The sequence below is a fragment of the Cyprinodon variegatus genome, unplaced genomic scaffold (genome assembly GCF_000732505.1).
Source record: "Cyprinodon variegatus isolate N-32 unplaced genomic scaffold, C_variegatus-1.0 Scaffold283, whole genome shotgun sequence".
NCBI lineage: Eukaryota > Metazoa > Chordata > Actinopteri > Cyprinodontiformes > Cyprinodontidae > Cyprinodon > Cyprinodon variegatus.
In genome coordinates, this window is record NW_015150736.1 from 78,656 (window position 1) to 88,881 (window position 10,226).

Sequence of the window (10,226 nt, forward strand, 5' to 3'; positions counted from 1 at the left end):
TAGATGGAGAAATTTTAATAGAATAGACATACTTTATTTGTTCTAGGTTTTGTCCTTTTCTTGTTTTCCTCTAAGTGTTGTACTCAGCTGACTTTTAAAGCTCTTTCAAAAGGAATCAAAGATTTTTTCCAAGCACTAAGCTCACTTAGCTGATTGCTCCTTCCTGTGTTTCCAAAAAGGGCGATGGCAAAAGTAAATAACCCAGTCCTTCTTTTCAGTGTAGACAAGCAATGATCTGCTTCTCTGTTCTCTATTTTTCATTTATATGAAATAATAGCTGCATGAATCATGACAGCAGACAAGATAGAGGAGAGCAGGAGGCGGGGTTTACCAATCTACTTGCTCTGGAGAGCAGAGTTCGCTGCTTTTAGATGTTGTCGCCAAAGTCTCCAGTAGCAGAAAAAAGTTGCTAGATTTAGCGCCAGGCGTTTTTTTTAAATCAAAGTGCTAGAGGGGTCTGAAAAGTCACTAAATATAGTGATAAAAGTGCTAAGTTGGCAACACTGCTCTTCGCACCATTTGTTTTTAAATGGTTTGCTGCTGTCTGTTTGGACCTTTCTGAACATGTGAAGCAAATGGACTGATCCAATATGGTGGACACTGAAGGCGAGGGCTGAGACACACTTAATATCATAAGCGTTCTGATGGCATTTTAGAGAAATTATTTTGATTAAAAAAAAAAAAACAATGCACAAATGAGGAATAGTTGTATTAACTATACATGTAAACAGAGTTGTATGGGGCCCCCAGGAACTTGGGGCCCTGGGCAACTGCCTAGTATTGTCTAATGGTAAACCCGCCCCTGACCAAGACACCTAGCTGAAGAATTTTCAGCTCAGAAAAGTTTTGGTGGAAGATTGAACGTGATGTCAATTAACCTCTGAAGTTCTCAAAACAGTGGCAAGAAAACTACAGTAGGGACATAGATGTGTACATTTTTGTCTTTTTTTTCTATTTCTACCTGGCATGAGAAGCTGCTCTAAGGGCTACACTGTCTTGCTTGCATTAAATAAATCTTATAAAGTCTTTGTATTTGATTTTCATACCCTGCATGTTTAGAAAACAGAACAGGAAGCTGCAACAACTGAGCCGTCTACTTGCATTCTCCAGATGTCTTTTCTGGGTGAGTTAGGTAACGCTGCTACTGGCTGGCCTACTTCTGGCACCTGCACGGTCACATTCACATGGAGGCTTCAGCCAAGATTTAGGATGCGCGTGTGCCCGTGCCAAGTATCCATGGTGATGACTAGTAGTAGTTGACCTTCTCATGTTTCAGGTTATATAACCATAACCGCCATTTGGCAAGAATCAGACAAGTGATGGGGTGAAATCCGAGTCCCCTAAAGGCACTGACATCTAAGGGGATTGTTTAAAGGTTTGGAAAAACAGAAAATCAACACTTGTGCTCTAAAAAACTGGAGGTTAAAAGTTAAAATCAACGATGGATTAACTGGCAACAGTCAACTGCAGCTAGCAATTACAAATCATAAGCTGACAAATGAATCCAAATGGACTAAATCAAACAGTTAAATGCTGATTAGTGGGAGGCAGCATTAATGTTGACATGATGCAGCATATTGACAAAAACAGTGTTTCAATCCTCAGGTGGTTGGAATTAAATGTTTAGTCACAACATTAACTCAGACCTCCCAACTTCATGAAGCAGCTTATCTAAGCCTTACCTAACGAGGGAGAAAGCAAAAGCAGTAGTGGCATTAAGTAGGCCACTGGAGTCATGGGTAAGTCCCCACTGGGTGGCAGCGGCTCCAGATTTGGCTCTTGCAGAGGGAACTCTAAACGCTGCAGCATAATAACAAGACATGATCATTTTATGCTCCCAACCTTGTAGGAACAGTTTGGAGGTGGTCCCCTCCTCGCAAAAACGAAGGTCCATAGGACATTGATGAGTAATTTGCTGTAGTGGAACGCAACAATCTTGCAAAAGACATAAAGACACGTTCAGAGTAGCATTCAGCAAACTCAACAACTTAATGTAATGGTGGGACAATAGTTTTACTGGCATCTTCTCCAAAACCAGAGTTTTTTTCACACTCAGGGCACAACATCTTTATGTTTCAGCAGTTTTTTCCTGGTTCAACACACCGGATTTAATTGGTTTTGGGTCAGAGGCGCCGTATGGAGGGGAAAATTTAGGAAGATTCTAAGGGCCCTTGACTGAGGGGGCCCTAAAAGAAGAAGATAAGATTTATCCCGCTATATTTTTCAGATATAAAAAAAATCCATCAGTGAAATAAATTATCTTTGTGTTCTCCCTAATTTTCCAGCAGTAAATGGCGAAACAAAGCATGAATATATTGAATATATACTATTTTTTTGCGGTTGAAATATCATACTATTGAAAAATATCTATAAATTTCAATCATTCTTATGAGCAGCCTGAAGCAGCCACACCTAAACTACATGTATTGTCAATGTCATTACATGGATGAAAAAAAGGCTCTCAGGGGCAGCATAAAAATAATGTTTCCTTTAATAAAGTTATAGTGAAACCTAATTGAAATATATTTTCACAATCCAAAACCTATTTTATATTCATGTGTACATAGATACAGCTGTGCTTTTTGTTTTAAATGAGCTGTTTTTATTTTAATAGAATATAAATATAAAGTTTAAAGTTTTTTCACATAATGATAATTTTCCTTTGTAGAAATTTTACAAAAAAAATTACATGTAAAATTTAAATGATACTCTTTAGTACATTTTTATAGCAATATTAAAGCTTGAAAACATTTTATTTTTTTGTGTGAGGGGGGGCCAAATATCAATGTCTTTCATGGGGCCCCAAATTCCCGGGCTTTACCGTATTACCAGGAGAAGCAGCGCAAGTGAATTTAGACACCGTCGTCAGACAACATGGAGTGATTTTTAAATGTTTTAAAATAGGTTGGGTTTGGATCGAGGCCGTGGTCTCGCTAATCCGTGACCTCTGATCTAAACATACCGGGCCAAGTACCTTGAGGTTGACCATGATGCTTGTTGTGGAGACAGGCATTGTGTGCGTCAGGTCATAAAATCTCCTGTTATGGATACTTGATAATCTCAAGATGAACTCTGCTGCAGTTCTTTAAAGTTTAAGCCTTTATAATGTCCTTTGACTTTCTATCCTTCTAACTGAACATGATGAAACAAATGAGTATCTAGCAGTTATTTATTAGCTGCTTAGACATTTGCAACAACTATTGGCACTGTGTGTTCCTTCTATTTGATTAATAAAACCTCAAATTGACAGCAGCCTATTATATATCTCATAATAGGATGTGTGAACCATGGTTCTGTCACTTGTGAGATCTTATTTAAAGAGCCATCAATTTTTCTTGGATGTATTTTGGCTTGTCACAAAATTCGAAGAAAGCTTTGCTTAATGATTTTTAGGTCATAGTACCTTTTAGTTTTGTTATTTTATTATGATTTTCTTTTTTTGGACTCTTAGAATCAGATGTACTTTAATCTTAAGCAGGGAAAATTTCAGATTTTCAGTTTTCGGGGTGCTTAGCATCAGTGGTGGGCTTTGGACACATTCACATCAAAACTAGTGCATTTTAATATGTATGCACTTGTCTAAACCATCGCAATACAATGTTGTCAATATAATGCATTGATGCTCCTTCACCTTCTCAGTATCTTTCTTCTACAAGGAAATTCCCTTTAACATCCAATTGAAACCATAGCTAGTCTGATAGGCAACAGAGGCCTCTTCTCTATTAGCTCTGCTGATAGAGAAGACCTTTTACCGTGGGTATTACATTAACTTAAATGAAAAAAAAATGTTTTAAATTTTATGAAATGTACACTGTAGTCCCGGAGGTCAGAGGACAGGCAGGAGATCAGAACCGAGCAGACGAAAGAAGGCAGGAAAATCCAGAGGACCGAAGAGGTAAGTCAATCAAAAACACTCAGGTACACTAGAGAACTCTCACCAAAGCTCAATTAATCAGGCACTGATGACTGGCTGAAGGCTATTTAAATAGAGGCTGAAGCAGGTAGATAAGAACAGAAATGAGAACTGGGCGGAGCTAGGCAGGTGAGTGAAATGAGTAATCAGGACAATAATCAGCACCAAGATCATGACAGACCTCGATTTAAATAAATCATTTCGGGTCTGTGGTATGTGAAGTTTTTCTGTTTTTGGTATAAATGTTCAGTTTTATTGTGGAGCTGTGACATACGGAAGCCGAGAGCGGCCCTCTCCCTCCGATACTTTTTCCAGGTGGTTTTCTCGATAAAACAAGTTAATTTTCTCATTATCTAAAGATAACAAAAGCCGTTTTGTGGTGATAACGAGATGATTGGGGTGTGTTAAAACTGAAAACATGCTTCATCCTTCAATACCGCAACAGCAGGAGAGGAGTTATAGGAGTAACAGTGGCAGCCTATGTGTTATTCTGTATATAATCCTGTGAATAACTTTTAGGTAACGAGACGACGTTGTTGGTTTGAAGCCACAAGACCTGGTCCTCCGGCGCTCTTAGCTATAGAGGCTTCTTCTCTCAACATCCCACAAACTTCAGTCATGTTGGGCCGTTTTTACATTGAAGAAACAGTATAAACATGTGCACACATGCATATTAGAACAATGTATGCTGATCTGACAGCATATGCTTTTCTGAACAGCCCCAGTCTTACACCTGTAACAGATATACCGGTAAGATGAATTAACCCCTAAAATGACATCAGATTAAAGATTTTCATTTAAAAAACAGTCAGATTTTTTTTCTACTGTATTCCATGCAATCTAATCATCCACCATGAGCTGACAATGAGGAAACAAAAAACAGATTATTTCCCTACACAAGTTACTGCGACTGCACACTATGGACACCGCAGGCGTGGATGGACTGGGAACCCAGCCTCATTCAACACACACATACAGGTTTACAATAGGAAATATGCCACACTTATTATACTTTCCAACCCAAAAGGTTAACATTCTTTTCCCTACAGAAAGTGATAGTAAAGACTGCTCTAAAGGTGGTTCTACAGAAGGGCAAACAGAGGCCAGTGCCCCTATAGTACGTTGTTTACTTGAACCACAGAAATTTACATTTAACTACCCCACAGCCAAGGGAGAGAATTGAGACATGTCCTATATGAGTTTGATTTTAAATTAAGTATACAGATGAAAATGAAACTATTTGGGCCCGGGCTAAAGTTCTCAAATTTTCCAGACCCTATAAACACCCCTGTGCTATTTTACCATTGTCTTCATGAAATTAGTTCAGGTTTTCTCTCTTGTGTTGTGCTGTGGGCAGCCACTGAGTAGATAAACCTAACAAATTAAATGTATTCAGTTTTCATTTAAAAGGGAATAAAAATTGTTAATTTTTTTTTGCCAGTGCTAGATTGCATGCTTAAAGTTGTAGGGAAGTCATATTTAAATGTTAAATTCATTCTGGCTTAAATATGTACGTATATAAAATTTAGAAAATCTTATTTACCGGTAAAAAAAAAATCCTGTCTTCAAATCTGTTTTTTTTTTTCCCCCTTATCTTATGCAGGCCAGTTAGTTAAATTTGTTACCTATATCCTATATCCCAGTAAAGGTTAAAATGTGTGTTCTAGGAATATACCCAATAGAATTTAAACAATTCACAGAGGACAACTACCATGATAGACTAAGATCTATTGCACTATGGTGGGGGAGCATGGAGGCCCCCTCCATGGGACTCTGGAGGAAAGAAGCTGCAGGTTTACTCTGACTGGAAAAACTAACATACATTGCCAAGGGCAAAACAACAAGACTTTAAGAATCTATGGGAGCCGTATAGGAGGATCATAGTGACTGAAGGTGGAGCTTATTGATGGGCGTCTTGAACGGATGTCTTGACTACAGTTTCTGTTCATATATTGCCTTGTTATTTTTCTCTGCCTTAATCTAAAGGGTTTTGTATATTTTTGGAACTAGAGAAATGCAGGTTTAAATGGTGAATGCATGAATGAATGTAAGTGTGTATAAGTACATGTTACAAGGTTAGTTGTAATTTTATTGTGTCAAAAAAGCGAAAATTCAATAAAATCTATTGAAAAGAAAATGCATCAACACCCCCAACTACTTCCCCTCAGACACAAGTCCTGCCAATGTCAATGCAACTGTTGATTGATGATGATGATGATGAAATAATCTCTATTGGATCAGATATAAACTTACCTGTTAATGACCTTGCAGATACACAAGTCAAGTTAGTACTGATCAAGCGGTAACCATAGTGACCACTGAAGGTCCAGATTCACCTCAGCAAACAGTGGCAGCAGAGATGGCTGAAAATGAAGATGATGCTTGAGGAGGTATGTTCTCCTCAAGCAGTGTGGGATGTCTTACAGAAAATCCAGGAAACATCCAGGAAAAATCCAGAAAATATTGCTGAAAAGCAGACTATTGTGATTCGGCAAGGACACTGTGTTATGGATATGGTTGAAGCATTTGCTGATGAACATCTTAGATGTTGATATTTTATTCTGATGTGTGCTTGAGCATGGTGAGGTTGAGGTTGCGGTGGACAGTGGGATCATTGGAGATATTCTCACTGATTTCTGGAAATTCCATCCATCTTCTTCCGCGTATCTGGGGTCAGGTCGCGGGGGGTAGCAGCTTTAGGGGAGGCTCAGACGTCCCTCTCCACAGCCACTTGGCCCAGCTCCTCCCAAGGAATTCCCAGGCCAGCCAAGAAACCCAGTCCCTCCAGTGTGTCCAGGGTCTCCCTCTGGGTCTCCTCTAGGTTATGCCTGGGACATCTCACTAGGGAGGCGTCCAGAAGGCATCCTAACCAGATGCCAGAGCCACATCAACTGACTCGGGCATCTGGAGAGAACAGAAGTAAGTTTTTAAGTAAGTTTTTCCAAAATATTTTGTGGGCGCGGCTATCAGTGAGTTTGACTCTATTGTCCGGAAAACACGGTATATATTCCTGTTACTTCTTGCCAAAACTTTTTATTGGTATTTTTCACTTTTTTTTTTTTTTTTTTTACATATACAGTGTCGATGAACATTTGCAAAAACCTTTTTTTTTTATATTAAGATGAAATATGAACTGGTTGTGAAAGACTCCATAGTGAGTTCAGGTATTGTTGGTGACAGTTGAATGTTACACTGGAAAAAAATGGAAATCTACATAAGTCATTTTGTCTTAAAATAAGTGCATTTGTTCTTGGATTTAAGAGGTAAAAGAGACATTTTGCTAGTTGAAAAACAAAATTTAAAATAAGAAAACACAATTGCATTGTCTCATTTTAAGAGAATGTTATCTAATCATCTTATTTTCAGAGTAAAAATAATCATTCCATTGGCAAACTATTTCATTTACCTAATCAAATTAAGGGTAAATACACTTAATTTAAGGAATTTTATTTCTAGATTGTTTTTCCAGTGTATTCTGTGCATAGTATATATGATCTCTCTCTAATCTTAAAAAATAGACAATCCAAACAAAATTTACATAAAATGTTTAAACTTTATTATTGCTACATGTGCGCATTTCATTAGGAACACAATGCATATCTATCACAGAGCATGTGTGGTTGAACACAGAGGATTTAAAGATCCCTTTAATGTCAGCCAGTACGCATCAGGCTGGCTAAAAGATTATTAAAAATATCAGATTATTTCAATGATGGGATTTCTCACTGAACATGTCTATAAGCCAAGATATATTCCCTTTCATTTCCATGGGGTACGTTCGTAATCAAACAGTTTTCAGCTCCTATAAATAACACATTTATAAGAACTATTAACTTGTACTTAGAGCAACTAATCAAACGTCCATCTAGACCATCATCTTGAAATGCTGTTAGGCCTGGACATCAGGCCAATACCCAGGTTCTGCAAAGTTATGGTTTCTGAAAGGTTCTGTCCTTAAAGTAACCTGAATTTTCCCCAAATGGTTAAAAGCACGATACTGCAAGGCTTCCCCTCCCCCACCCGTTACTGCACACAATCAGTCAGCTGGCGGAGAGTTGGCTTCTAGAATTTTCTCTCCTATTTTTCAACTGAAAATTTCAGCTGTAGCTTTGGAAAAACAAAAAAACTGATGGTCACAATAGATAAATGATCATTCTAAACTTTATCAAATACAGTTTGCTTGAATTTATTATGCAGTGCTTTTACCCAACGTTACCAAATGGTTTTGATTTCACAGCAGCCCATGCCTTTTTTAACAGTGCATGCAGCTGAATTACTGCTTCCTACACTAGTTGTGTTCTCTAATGTCCAGCTTTACATTACGTTGGCCCTTTCAGAAACATTACAATGTGGATCTATTGACGTGACTCTTTACGTACAATGAAAAAAAAACACACACCAAAAAGCAAAGAACATATTAAATACACAGGACTATGTTGTACAAAAAAAGAAGCAATCTTTGTATATAAAAGATTTTACAAAGTAAAGTCAAACAATCTCATGTTTTTCAAAGATTTGCTTGCAGATAAAAACAATCACATTATGTACAAGAAAAAGGCCTCGAGATTTTCATCAGCAACATATTCTGTCAAAAACGTTCCTCTTGTTTCACCTCAATAAATCCACTGTGGAAGGAAAACTGGGATAAAGGGGAAGTATTCTGGTTTATAAATTGAGCCACTCCTACACGGACTGGCCTTTACTCGCTGCTAAATGTACATTTCAGGGAATCGTTTTCAGATTCTGTGGATGACTGACTTTTCTTTAAACATCCTTCAAATAAAAATGGTCGAATCAAGTTCACCTTTTTCTTCAGGACACCAGTCATCTACGTATTTTACTCCGAGGGAATCTTCCCTGAAATGGGGATTTTCCAAATATTTCAGCTTTTAAAGCTTAAAATAGAGGTTTGAAAACAAGAGGTTGAATGAGAGGAAAATGAGCAGCTCAGTATCTATTTTATTTTGCAATGTAAACAATGTCACTTCATGCATAAATAACAACCAAATAAATAAAGGTCAACAATAAAATGTGAGTGCAAATTTATAAAAAAAAAAAGATTGGGAGCCGTAAAGCAGACCACATTCAAAGCTCCATGGAAAAGACAAATGGAGGGATGGAGGACGGAAGCTGGAGGAAGCCCATTTCTTCTAAGATCATTAGTGAAGCATAACTATGAGCTTGAAACTCAAACATTTTGAAGCTATTTTCATAGGATAACAAACTCCTAAATATTTGCCTCATTGTCTTTTTTATGTATTTTTAAACACATTATGGAAATCAAAGCTATAATTTAAAAAGTTTGACACAGAAATGTCTTCAAAAGGGAACCTTTAAAAGTTTGGTTTGATATTACATGTAAAACCTGTTTATGTCAAATTACTTTAGTGGCCTGTCATTTATTAACCAAATAGCACACATTCTTTTTGTATTTATGTCCATTTGGGATGGGGGTGAACTTTGGCTTTTGGATTTGAAAGTGATCTCACCCACCTCACTGAAGTGTGAAAATGGATCACTGGTAATGCTCTTTTCATTTATAACTAAACAGGTATTTTTCTCTGTTTTTCAGTGACATGAAACCAGAACAATGAAGAATCCCAACGTTCTGGTTGGAGACCTCCAGTGTCGTAGCGCTCACCTCATGGTGTTCATCTGGTGAACTGTAATGTTCTGCCCTTTTAAAATAAAACTTCACATTACATATGTTCATCTTTTTTTTTTGGGGGGTGATAAAATGTCCGATGTTACACCATATGCTGGTAGCCATCATATATTGTGACTAGGGGTCTTTTTTAGATTTTTCTCACCAGTTTCTGATGTACTAACTCTAATTTCACAGGACCCTTATCTAAAACATTTGAACTTAAGACGAAAACGTCTCACCACCTGACATTTGATAACCCCCCAAAAAATTAAAAGGTATATGTAAGAAAATTGGGTATGGCAAGCCATTTAAAATGTTATAAGTACGTTTAAATATGCAGATTTACCATTATGGATGTCTATAATGATATTTTGACTAATATTGTCATTAAGGCTGCTAAGATATTTCTTGCTTCTACCACATGGAGCAGATAACAGCAGAATGAATGAAAACAGTAGAGATGAATTGATCCAATACCGGGATCGGATATTAGAAAAATAATAATAAATAACATAAAATCCTTTTATATTTTAGTTAATTTGTGCCTTTTCTTAATACTGTATATGTCCATGCTAAAGCTTTCTCTCACATGACGAGATATATGGTTAATTAATTTAACAGTTGAGCCAGATCGGTATCAGATTGAAAAAAAACTGGATTGTGCAT